Genomic DNA, 13,722 nt, shown 5'->3' on the forward strand with positions numbered 1-13,722 from the left:
GCCGCCGCGCGCCCGCGCACGCGCGCGCCGGAAACCGTCACGGCGCCGCTGCGGCCAATCGGCGGCGCCGCCGCCCGCCCCGGCGCGTTGCCATGGCGGCGGCTCGCAGCCGTTGGAGGTCGCCGCTCCCAGGCAGCGTTTCCCCCCCCCCGCGGCGTTATTAGCTAGTGCGTGGCGCGCGTCAGTAACGGCTCGGGGGGGGGGCGGCGTTTCTGCCTCGAGATTTACAGACTGGTGGGAACAATAAGAAATTCTCAAAAAATCAGAACATTCATAATATTTGACTGTTCAGGATTTTTTTTTCCTTTTTTTCCCGCTTTAATGATGTCCAGGTGTGGAGAGTGGTGAGAGGCGATGGCGTGATCCGGCGGGATGGGCAGGCCGTCCGAACCACGGCGGAGCCAGCCGGTGCAGTGCCGCTGCAGCGGAACGACGCCCCGTCGCCTTGGAGCGGTAGCGGCCTTGCCCTGGTATGAACTGCGCCCTGACACGTGTGCGTTTAACCTTCGTTTCAAGTGTTTTTTTTTTTTTTTTTTTGCCAGTGCGTGATGTTTTGATGCTGATAAAAAGTAAAGGATTTATGCTGTTGGTTAAAGCCCGCTACAAAAAGCGATTGCTCTAATAAGCCCGCTCTTGGTCCAGAAACGTTACTTAGAGTAGCTCAGTGAATGAAAAATGCTACAGTTTGGCTTCTAATCGTATGTTGATTTGTCAGAGAGAAGGCTTCAGCGATGCCTCCTCGCGTGGAATGACAGCAAAATGCGGTCTGTTCTGAGGCAAACTAGGTCTCTAACTCGGAGATCTGAAGAAAAGAAAAAAACCAAGGTGCATTAGCTAACTTTTCTGAGGTTAGATGTTCTCTAGGTCCCTATAAATATGCTTAAGATTTTAATTTGATGATGATAATATAGACCTCCATAACTTAGTACATGATCCCTTTTCCAAGGTGATATTGGCTGTTAATTAAATAAAAATCTGTATTTTAAAGGGTTAGTTTGAGAAGTTCAGTCAGAAATGACTGTAATTAAAGGCACTCAAGAATCAGTGATATTGAAATCTGCTGATCACTGCAAAATAAATGGTTAATTTGCTGTGTCTAGCATAGCATGTAGAATTGTACATCAAAGGGATGCAGGTCCTGTAACAGAAATAGGCCTATTAAGGAGGAACTTCCGTACTGCCCAGGATAGTCATTAAATCCATCACTATACTTGCTACCAACTATTGCTGTCAGTTGTTGGATAGCCTTAAAAGATTTTTAGTGTTTTATCAGAGGTTTTGTACAATACAGGAGAGGAAATACAATATGGTTTGAACTTAACTGTATTTTAAAGCTCATTTTACTGGTTAAATGAATTAAGATACTGCTTCATGTTCATAATTAAAAAAAAAGAAAAAAAAGAGAAAGGAAACCAAGCTTGTATTAAGGAAGGTTGCAGAGCATGGCAGCAACCTTGTTAATGGCAAGGAGAAAAGTTGTATTGTGGTCAGSATTTGTCAGTGCCATTTGCTCAAGCAGGGTAATGGAGAATGTCTTCTCTGTGCCAGTGTATCCATTGTGGAGAAGGAGATCTGTTCTCTGTGTAAGGGTCATCAAGGAACAGCTCAAAGCCAGGGAGATTCTGTGATATGTCAGTATTTGTTGTGAAGTGCTTGAACCATGCTGAAAGTACAATATATTTATTAATGAATCATAATAGCAGGTTTAATTAAATTACACCCAAGATACAGGGATTGGCAGGTCAGTCATACAATGTAAATATATATTGGAAGGGAAGGGTTAAAAAACAGTGAATTCATAAGTAAAAGTCTAGGATACTGTGTACATTTCARTTGCCTTCTTTGTATATAACCTGCATGTATTCCATTCTGTGTATGTTCTAGTTAATGCAACCTGCTCAAAAGATTGTAAAGAAATATGCAAGCGTATAAGAAAATAATAAATAAAAATGTTTTCTGTGTTTTTTAAATCTATCAGATTTGTCTATATGCTTCATAGTTAAGTTTTCTTGCAGTTAGTTGAAAAATATCCTTTGCACAACATTGTGTAAATGGAAATTTTTGCTCTYAGAAAGTGTTGGAACTCCACTTGCTGTTGTTCTTGAAGTGCTGGAAAGAACTGTCCACAGTTTCCTAATAGGAGATGGTGCTATGGCTTTGCAGGAGAATAAGGCTTCGTGATAGAAGATAATAAAAGCATGATGACTAAGCAGAGTGCTGAAGCTTATCAGGTAAAGTACAGCTATCTTGTACTGAGAGGAATACATTTTTATGAACTTACCAATCAAGCGATCTGTGCTTATCCTGATGTGCAGGAATGGAGAAACCATATGAAGAGAGACAGGAATTACTCAGAGCAGAAARGGAAGAATGAGTTATTGGGGCAGCTGTCCCAGACGTCTGCTCAGTATAGCAGAGAAAGGACCATCTCAGAGAAACAGATGATATCTCTTCCATATCTGGTCAGCCTTAGAAACGTTCTTAATTCTACCACAAAGCAGCCTGGAGAGTCCAAAAGCACAGCAAGTAATGTGTTTCCRGCCCCACTCTCACTGTTTACTGAGCCCTCTCAGTGCAGGTGTCTTAGGAGCTGCCTTTTCTACCTTGTGCTGGCTGGGGAAATTGAGGCCAGTTTCTGTGTTGTTCTGGCAGAGCAAAGAAATGAAGCTCCCCTTAAGTTTAACAGCAAGTCTTGCCATACTGTTACTATTCATCACCATCTTTTCAGGAATCTGCTTTGTTTCCTTTTCAGGTATTTTGCCTTTGTCACAGAATGATTTCGTTACCTTAGCAAAGTATTTTTTTTCTGATTCACAGAAAAAATCYCTTAAAATTGACTAAACACTTGGTATTGTTTGTTGGGTTTATGAAATAGTGTATATAACAAGTTAGAAATATTCAGAAATTCTGAATACCTATAAATAGATTTTGATTTTAAAGAACAAATTTGCCWCCTCCCCCCAACGTAGTATGACCACCTCATTAGCATTAAGGGACTCTGGCCTTTATCAAATCTTGAATAGCTAACTTACCTGGCTATCAAAACCAAACTCACTTAGGCACCAGAAGCAGTGTAGCCCTGGTAGCTTATGTCAGATAATTTTCCTGCTAATAGAAGACAGCTCAGATGTCCCTACATTGAATGACAGTGCTCAGCAGGCCTGGATTTCTGTGAAGGACGAAAGGGGCTGGCTTTTCCTCCCTATTTAGCACCACCCATCTGGGTCACGTTAGTTGGAAACAGTGGCATGATTACAAAACATCTTCATGCAAATCATAGATACAGTGTAGGTTACACTAGGATTCTTGAGAGAGGTATTATGTTGTGAAGTCTCCTTCTCTAGAGATRTTCAAAACTTGCTGGGACACGATCCTGTGCAACGTGCTCTGGGTGGCCCTGCTTGAGCAGGGGAGTTGGACTAGGTGATCTACAGAGGTCCCTTCCAACCTCAGCTATTCTGTGATTCTGTGATTTGGATAAATAATTAAAATGTGCTGAGAACGAGTTTTTACTGTTGGGGGTTTTCCAATTACATTTCTTCACAGGATAGAGAAAACTCTTTTTAATCACAGAGTTGGAAAGTATGAGCTACTAATTTTGTTTGTTTGTTTCCTGATAAACATAAGAACATAGTATAAAGGTCATTTTATTTTTCAAATTTGATTCAAATAGGCACCCAGTGTAGCATCACTAGTATATTTGGCATCTGCTATTCAAAATTTTTAAAGCACAATCACAAACAGTGACGTTATATTATAGAATTCAGACAAGGCAAATCATAACAAATTTTGATCACTGTATGTGTGATGAGGCTTTGTCACAAAGGCCTAGATCCCTGTAGAGCATGCACTTCCAGTGATTTCACTGGAAGTTAGGGACCTAAACAGTTCATGAATCTATAATAATGCACAGAAAACCTGCCTTTTCAACTGCATCATCTTATCTTAAGCACTTTATTTTCTAATGACCTTAATTGAACTCCTGAAATGTGCAAATTAAATGCCTTAGGCATAAAGACTCACTCACTCTAGGTGTCAGGATGCTCTAGGACTCTATTCTCCATTGCCTCAAATGTTTTGTATTGCTTAGGCATGTGCAGTGGATGTAAACTGTCAATAAATCTGAATTCTCCACTTATATCAGTGGTAGCATTTTATGTACACCTTGCAGAGATATAAATGACAACCWGTGGAAATTCAGACTTTTGGAAATCTGATTTGCTAGGCTTCTTTATGTTCTAGATGAAGCCAAAGAGACCAGTTTCTGAAAACTGGGTTCCAGATATTAAAATCTGGGATATCAAAAATTAGATGCCAGCTCTGAAAATGTAATTGTGATTACTTTCATAGAGGAAGCCTGAGACAGAGAAAGAGTAGAATCTAAAATCATCTGATGCCCAGTCCTATGCATTAATCACAACACTCATTTTTTTATTACTTGGAACTTGAATACTGACTTTTTCAAAAATAAGTGTAGTTGTTAAAATTCATCCATAGCATGTACAAAATAAGAGTTTGACATGATTTGCTGATGGTAGAATTATGATCATTAAAGTTGATTTTTCACCTCAAATTTTCAAAGACTAAAGAAGTTTCAAATTGATTCACACTTGATTGCTGTGAAGTTCAGCACCGTATCAATAAATGTCACTTTTAACAAATTGATTTTTTTTACCATTCTTCTTCACTTTTATTTTCAATTTCAGCTTTTACATAATACTTTTGTATGAGTATATGCTTGGTCTCTGTAAAAACATGACTATGGTATGCTGTTGTTTAGAAGGAAATCCAATACATGCTGTTGGATTTTAAGAGTATCCCTTATTTTACTCTTTTTAATAGGAATACTTAGAAAAGCAGAAAAATTCCAGAGGACATGACACCTCAGGTAACAGCAATTTGTATATATTATTTGATTAGTCTGTATTAAGTTACAGTAAAGTCTTTGTGATAAAATATGACTTGGACTAAAGGAAGTCACTGGTAATCAAGCTATCTCCCATTTGTGTACATAYGTATGTGACCATAAGAATATTGAATTTATGATCAAAAGTTACTGTCTGCAAGTGCATTATGATAGATTGATATCTATCAATTATGATGTACTTAACTGCTGTTGTGTATAAATTTCATTAAGATGAAATCCTGCAGTGTTTCACAAATATAAGCGAATCAAGTTCCAGTATAATTTTGAGGTAAAGATGATCGGGGAAAATCCTTTCAATTGCAAATGAAGTAAGTCCCTGACAGTGGGACAGTGTAGGACTACCAAATGAGAACATATAGACAGCACTGTATGGAGTCTAGCTCCACATCAGGTTGATGGCAAGGGAGAGTAAATTAAAGTTGGCTTTGAAGTTTGTCTATTATTGTAATTCATTTGAGGATAAGAAAGGCATCTGTACGTACTAGGAACTTGAAAGCAGAGACTTGCAGTCACTAAAGCAAGATGAGGTGTGACCATAGATTTCAGGATAGTTTGCATCATGGAAGTAGGACGTGGACGGACGACCACGTGCTCAGTAAATAGGCCGTGTGCAAGAATAGTGGGGAGATTCAATCTTGGCTCGTATGTTGCTTGGGAGCAGTGTGCAGAGAGTTTAGGAGATGGGAACATCTTCCGCATCCATGGGATGCTGGGAAGTCTGCCATGCTGTTGTGCTGCAAGGTTCTTCAAGCTCTCCTGCTTGACAGTGCTTGTTCTGCAGCCCTTGGAGAGCTCTGTACACTGTTTGGAAGACCAAGAAGGTTTCACCTAGTGTAATTAAAATGAGAAATATTTCATAATGAAGTGTAAAATCTTTTACTAAGTAGCTTTCCCAGAATGTGTAGGAATTGTCAATATGTGATATGACTTGAGGTTTGAATTGTACATTTTACTTTTATTCAAAAGAACTCTTTTTTAACTCATTTTTAATGAAGACTAAACTGATCTTAAAATTTGAAATGTATTTCTTAAAAAATAGGGACATTTGCACATTTGATTGATTCATGTGCAGTGCAGTCCSAACATTCAACACAATCACTTTTTTACCATACGCTGTTTAGTGATAAGAACTTTACTACATAAAAGCAATGCAAGGCCTTCCCCTTCAAAAATAACTTTTTTTTTTCCTTAGCTGCTCACTGCCATGGCAGAAGAGAAATAATGCATTTGATGCTTTATTGTGTGTGTGGCTCTTGGAATTCCTCCCAGAGGCCTCTGGAGGGTACCATGGTTAAATGAAAGCCAAAGACTTACCAAGATTGAGAACAAAAACGGGCAAACAACTCATATAAGTAGATGCAAGATTCATTTAAAATAAGGAAAACCTCTGTTTATGTTCTTATGCTGAAAGATATATGAAACTTCTAATTAGCAATTTTGCAAAGACTTTTTGTCTTGTATTTCAAAGGAAAAAACCTTTTCAGAGAAAATTTCATTGAAGAAGTTTGTTTTAAAGGGWATTATTTTCTGCCAGTGCACACTAGATTGCTCACAGTTGCGAATTACAGCTCACAAACGAAAAAACATAGTCTTCCTGACATGTGCAGTGGGTAGGTAAAGCTATTGAGATTCTTCAATACGTGATATGATGGCTGTTAACATGAAAAGGGATTCATTATTTAATTTAGAGAGAGTAATGATTTGGTTTTGAATAAAATGCACAGAAGAGAAAATGAGACAAGGCTACTTCTACTGATCTGAGCTGAGCAACCTCCCATTTTAAAAATTATCATGATCTATAAAAGCAAAATTTTTGTGAAAATTGGGTGGAGGTTGTATGTGCACAACAGTGGGAAAACATCCTTGTCTCTTTCTTTAGTATTTTTGGACTCCCTTTCAGTTAGAGTGCTCACCATGAAAGAATAACAGAAATCAAGTAAATTGCAGTGTTTAAATTTATATGCTTTAACAGATACGAAAAGGTGGGGATCTAAAATATGCAGATATATGGATTTGATTTGCAATGACATTCTATCATTTTGTTTCAAGTTGGACAACGGATGTAGCACACTAAGGAAGTTTTTCTCTACTAGTTTCAAGTATTCAGTTGCTACGTTGGTCAAATACTTTTGTATTCTAGCTCTCAAACTAGATAATAACACAATACTGTGTGTTTACTTTGATTCCAGTAGCCAGACTCATAAAATGAAAGTCTCACATGTGAATAAAAGATTGCAAGGCTGCAGCCTAATTGATTATACACAAAGAACTGTCAGAAATCCAAAGTGAGCAAAGTGTAAGGCTGTCCTCTAATTTTTTAATTTTCGGAGTTTTAATTCCACTTGTGCTTAAAGTTAGTATTAATCATAGGAAAAAAAAATGCATCCTTTCTCCCTTTAATATTTCTCTGGTTAATCAACATTTATAAATGCTGTGATACGTTTCAGATGTTACTAATGTATTTTTATCTGAGGATTGTTTAACATGCATAATAAAACAGGCCTGTCTGCTGAAACACAGCATAGTGGAACGTGGCATAGTGCTGCTTAGGAAGTAAATCATCTCTTTTTTGGATTTTCATTAGGTGTAAGTGCTTTGGATAGCCATGGAAATACAACTGTTGGTAAACATATTGCACAGTTGATCTACTTCCTATCTTCTTTTTTTTTTCTTGTGACTAATGTAAATATTTGTGTCTAACTATTTTTGGAGAAGCATCCCTTCTATAAACAATTTAATTTTACTAGCAAAGGGAGTGTATTAGGAATAGCACTCTGATCAGATCACTGCTAGCCAGTGAATGACTAGGGGTTTAAGACAGGAGGTGGCAGCCTTGAGTAGCAACTCACTGTTGTTATTAGTTAAGCACAGATCCTAGTTGAAATAGAAGCTAGGCACAGATAACTCAGTTCTGAGCTCTTGTTCTTAAACACTGAAATGACAAGCAGCTTAGTTATTAAAGGTGGCAGCAACTTGCTTTGTCCATTTTGACTGATAATTAACAAAATCTAACAGACTTGTTTAACAGTTGCAATGTGACATTATGTGAGTTTTCTTAGATTTTGAAATATTTAGATTAATATCGGAAGAGGAAAAGACTGCAGCATAATGGAGAGGCAGAACCTATCCTGTCCCATTTTCTTCTGGATTTGTTTCTTCTTATTAGGGCAAATCAAGTTGCAAACAAGAATAATCTTCAATAAAATATTGTGCTGTTTTATTTAAATAATATGTATATTAACTTCTGAGCTTCTTTTAAGTATTCTGGAAGGGCAAATGATTATCCATTGCCTGGCTGTGATCTGTATGGAGAGTATAAGGTACTTGTTTCTCCCTAAGGAACCACCACAAAGTAATAGCAAGAGAACCTACTTTTGTTAAAAATGTCACTGACTGAAATTTTCTAATCAATAAACCAGTGCAGAACCTTGCACTTACTCTGCCTCAGCAGAGGGAGGAACTTGATGACATCACTGTTTTTTCCCTGTGAAAATGCTTATTTGGAAAAAGACAAAAAAAGATGAAATGAATCACAGTAGCTGTGTGCAAAATCCCACTTTTAATCTTTTTGAAAAATATAAACAGTACCATTCATTGGGACAATCAAAATGTAGCCGGGGGGTTCTCTAGAATTGCTTATTTCCAGTATTTACTGTAAAAATTTTGCTTTTAACTTGTTTTTTATAATTTTTGTATATTTATTGTTTGATTTTCCTTAGAGCCTTGGATCTTAAAAATATGTATTTTGGTCTAAATTTCAATTAAAAAAAATCATTCTGTTTCCAGCTCTTGTGGTTGTGGAAAAAAATTTTGGTAACACAGTTTTGAATGGGATGTAAAGGCTCAGAAGCTGGAGGGGGGGGGAGGGGTTGTGAGGGGAAAGGCACCAGGTCAGGGTTTTTTTGGGGGGTGGAGTAAGTTTCATTAATTTTATTTCTTTTATTATTTTTGAGGGGCCAAAGAATAGGCATTCAGAATACTGTCTTTTGTACAAATTGTGAATGTATGAATCCTGTCATGGGTTATTCAGGTTCCACAGCCCAGCTGAAAGGATTAATTATGGCCAAGAAGGTATCAGAGGTACTGATGCATATGAAAAGTCTTCCTTTAAAAGTTTACAAAGCAGCAAATCCTTAGAAGAGAATCAGTTGCAACCCTGCTTTACTTAGAAAGTATACGTGTGTGTAAACCACAGGAGTAAGCCTCAGTCCATAGGAGAACTAATTTCTGAAGCTCATTTTTTTTTTGTTTGAGCCTGTAGACATAAAATATTGCCYTTTTTTTAACCCCCTGTGGCTGGAATCCTTTAGTTAAACTGTGCAGGCACAAATCTACCTGTTCCACATAGACAAAATAGTCTACATAGATGGATCTGAAAGCAAGATCAGGTTTTGTGTAACACTTAAGTCCTGGTAGCAGACATTGTCATGAAAACTTTTGTTTAATCTTTTCATTAAACAAACATTTTCTTAAGTTTGCATAAGCAGTCACACAGCCATGGATTCCATACAGTCCTTTAATAACTAACAGGGTGTGGTGATTAAATTTCCTCAGGGGCTTTTCTCCCATCTGGCTACCAAAGAGTAATATATTCCTCAGTTAAGATCATCGCTTGCTTTATTTCTTCATCGCCTTCATCTATAGGAAATAACTCAGTGAGTTAACAGCTGCCTTTTTAGTGCATAAAGAGTGGTTCTTTGAGCCTGATTCCCTAAAGAAATAAGGCCTATGTGATCATACTCTGTCTATCCCAACATCCAGTGCTAATAATATGGCCCCTTGGCCATTTCACTTAAATACAGCAGAGAGACAGAGGATTCCAACCTTCCAGCTTCCTATCAGTTTTATGAAAATAGATTGCTGGGAGAAGGAAAGAGATTCTAGCACTGCCTTCTATTGAGGGAAGATTTGCTGCRTGAACTCATTTCTTACTAGACGACTGAAAATTCATTCAAGCTCCCCTCTGAGGTACAAATCACCAAGAGTCCAGTCTTCACTGGTTGCATCGCTCACATCTTATTCATGTAGAAATAACTCTAACTCGGGTGGGCAGCACTAGCTGGAACAAGGCACAGGCAGGTCTTAAAGACTCTTTGGCTTTACAGAAATTCTGCAGTGAGATGATAGCTATGACAATGTAAAAACATGCTTTTTCTTTGTACTGAATATGGGGCCATGCTGTGCCTCTTGTATGTAGATGTGGTATTGGGGTATGGTTGTCATGATGGTATTTCAGGTAACTCAGTCTTTAAACATTCCTGTATCATTCCAAAGACAAGAAATKTAACTTACTTGATGCTTAAAAGGCATTAAGCACGCACAGTTTCAGAGTGTCTGCATAGAAGGCAGCATTTGTTCAATGTTCAAGAACTTGCCTGTTATACCTCATCAGTATTGGTAAGCACTCTTAGGTAAAAGACTGAATCTAACTGCTGTTCTGTATATGCGTTTAAACTAAGCTTTTTAATTTTCACTCATTGACAGTCATGTTTATGGGACTAGAGAAAGAATGAAAAATATTTGCTCTATGAAAAAGTGCAATAATCCTGTGYCTTATAATGTGCGTAGTGCTGAAGAAATAGGGTTTCCTCTTTTACCTGGGTGGTTWTGGAGTCTGAAAGACACCATTTCTTTTCTTTCTTGATTTTCTTAGCGTAACAGTAGCTGCAGCCTTGCCTAATTCGGAACATGGACAGTAGTTTTATTCCAGATCCAGATGCGCAGAGGAAAGAGATTTCCCATCCTCAGCTACTTGGGTCCTTTTAGTAGCTACCTACTGACCTGTCAGCACAGCAGGTTTTGCAAGTTCTCAATAATTCGTGTTAAGCAAAATTAGCCAGATTATTTTAAGCAGTTTAAAACCCCAAGCTGAGATATGCTAGCTGACTTTACTTCACCTGATTTAGCACCGTCCCCATAAACTCTTCTGTGCACACATCTGAGGAGTGGTGAGGAACTTCTGGCATTGTTAATCCTCTCCACTGTCACTGGCAGATTTAGAGAAAGACATCTGTATGAAACATGAAAGCTTGCTGATAATGCACAAACATATGGCAGTAGCAGGCAAGACTTTGGCCTCTGCAAAAAAGACTTGAATATCCAAGCTCAACAACCAAGAAAAAAAAATTCCACATGCTTTTACAGCTAATACCAGTAAGCCATCTTAGATAATGGTTTCTTACGCTGAGAAAAGTTCTAGGTAGATGGAAAGAGTGTATTTGAAGAAGTATTTAAGAATTTGGAGCACAAAGATCTATTCTGAAGGTGGAAGTCTTCATTAAATATAAATGACTGTTTTTAAGAGAAATGCGCAATTCGAGTATAAGGGATAACCTCAGACTGTGAAAGACATGAGCAGATGATTTGGAAATGCCAGTTCTTTGGTAGAAAAATCTAAGAGAAGTGAACAAGTAGGTCCATGAGCAATGGAATCACTGAAGCCTAGTTTCTGATGGATTTGTGCCTCATGGTGGATTCTTTCATCGCTAGTCAGGGACAAGCTCTGGTCTAGGTTTTTCCCTTGGCCTGGATGGTCTTTGTGTCTGTCCTAGATGGATTGTCTTGTGTCTGATAAGAGTAGCRCTTTTGCTCCATCCTTTCCCGTGGCTGGATGCACTGTTTGGATTTCTCCTTTCTAGCTGTGCACTAAACTTGTAACAACTGTGCTGCTTGAAACCTCTGTTTTRCTTTCAAATTTAGTTGAAAACACACACTGGATTCAGCAGTTATTTGAGGAAGAAATGAAGACAGGGGAATAGGCATTCATACGCAAAATATTATGACACACGCCTTTTTCTCTTAGGAAATCAGAACAGTTAGAGAAAGCGCTTCCCCCAAGCACGGCAATTACCAGAACTGACAAGGTCATCTCAAACTTGAGTTGTTCTTGTTGGCTGAAAGGGTGATTAGAAGCAGCACTGCAATGTGCTTTCACTTTGTGGCTCAYGAAGCTATTTTGAGAAGCTGGGGTACTAGTTTTTATAACATTGTACTTTTGTGGGGGGATTTGTCGTTGTTGTTGTTGTGTTTTTTTAACTTTGTTATTTATTAGGTGAAAATATGTACAGTTAATATTCCAGATGTTGGTACAAACCTATATATAATTACATTTTTAAAACTTTTTGTTTGGTTGTTGTTACTGATATAATTCATTTTACTTAACCTGTTAGTCCTTCCAAAGTAATATATACTCTTTTTTTCTGGGTGGGAGCTGCAGTGGTAYGTATGGAAAACCAAAATCCAGTAAGTAGGATGCATAAAAAACCTACCTAAGCATGTATCTAGATCAATTTTAATAGCTACCTCGTATGAATCATAATAATTTTCTTTAGTTTTTATCACGTTTTTACCAAATCTTCCTCCAGTTAAGTCAGAGCTCTATTGTTTTGCTAATGCTTCAGTTGACTTGAAAAATAACCCTTTTTTGACTGTTTGAGAACCAGTAGCTGAAGTATATGGTAGTGGCARGCTACTCTTTGTTCCAGGGGAAAAAAAAATGCTTAAATGGAAAATGAAAGACTATCAGAAGAGCTATGCAGAATAAACAGCTGCATGTTTTTCCTCTCTGTTTCCCAAAAAATTGTGTAGCTCCAAGGATGATTTTGAATATGCTAACTTGTATTTGCTAACACCAGCAAAAAACTTTAGTGTATACAAAGGAATGTATACCCTGAATTAGCCTTTCTAAGATAAAATGCAGGCTTCATGTAGATCATGTCATTGTATGTAAAAAGATACATATGTCTTGCTTGCACAAAACAAAAAGGCTTTATCTATATGCTTATCTAATTACCAAGGTTTTCTCCACCAAAAACAAAATAGCTTTAGGACAGGAGAATCTGTGTATCTAGGTACAATAAAATTACTTCTTTGCCTCTATGAAATTATCTGTARGGATATAAAAGTCACTAGAGCTTGTAACATAATAGCATTTTCAGTTAAATCAACTGCAAAATCATGCTTCTAGAAAGGTAGTAGTGCCTGTACAAGATCTGTATGTAGACTAGAMCCTAGCTTGTCTACTAATGCAATCTAACAACACAGCTGTTATCTAAGGATAAGATCTTATTAAATGTGAGGAAGTCAAGTCCTATTCATCTTTTTTTATATCATTGCTTTTATTGCCCTGTGAGATAGTAGACTTCTGTATTCAGTTCCTGCTTGCCAGCAGCCAGCTCGCGGAGTTTCAGTCCTGCTTCAAATGGTTGCAGTTTATAATATTGAACAATACAGAGGGAGGTAGGTTAGGTTCCCCCTCTTTAAAGAATTCAAGGTGGTGTCAAACCTGCCAAATGACTCTTTCACAACACTCTGACACAGGTTGTGTGACTGGAGTGTTCAACCGACTTCTGCCAGAGCAGTGCGCTCGCTGCTGTAAACTTGCACAGGCTCAGGTAGTTTGACCGTTCAGATCTGTGCTTGCGTAAGCTTAGCCAACGTCAGACTGAACTCCAGGGCAAGAAAAGTTTGTGGTGTTTTTAGGCTCTTGGACCATTTTCCTGCATCAGACATGTTTGTCAACAAGTTAGAACTGAGTTTGTTGGAACGTGCAGTAAGTTGTCTTGAAAGGAACTACTTTTGGTTACAGGCTGTCAATGGCAAATCAATAAACTTGACCTTAGAAGCATTTAGAAGAAAGATATCTCTTTTCCTTTGTTTCTTGACAGTGTATGAAAAAGGCCTGACAGGTTGGTGGTTAAATGTGGGGAGAAAGTGTTGGCCACTACTTCTGCTTCTCCCATACAAAAATACTCAGACATCTATGGCTATCTGCCACAAGAGAACTGAAAAGGGTG

At 38.0% G+C, this 13,722-nt stretch overlaps 1 long non-coding RNA gene across 3 annotated transcripts in view; it reads left to right on the top strand.

Moving 5' to 3' along the window:
* The first annotated feature begins 86 nt into the window (after positions 1-86).
* Positions 87-13,722, top strand: part of LOC146594566 (uncharacterized) — a 23,823-nt gene continuing 10,187 nt past the window's right edge. For 2 of the 3 annotated variants that reach the window (XR_014896143.1, XR_014896144.1), the window contains exons 1-4: positions 87-167; positions 333-493; positions 2,164-2,231; positions 4,843-4,888. This is a non-coding gene — a long non-coding RNA (uncharacterized LOC146594566). The remainder of the gene's footprint in view (positions 168-332; positions 494-2,163; positions 2,232-4,842; positions 4,889-13,722) is intronic. The other variant, XR_014896142.1, reaches the window with a different exon arrangement.

The sequence above is a fragment of the Rhea americana genome, unplaced genomic scaffold (genome assembly GCF_003343005.1).
Source record: "Rhea americana isolate MKP2758 unplaced genomic scaffold, rheAme1 scaffold_256, whole genome shotgun sequence".
NCBI lineage: Eukaryota > Metazoa > Chordata > Aves > Rheiformes > Rheidae > Rhea > Rhea americana.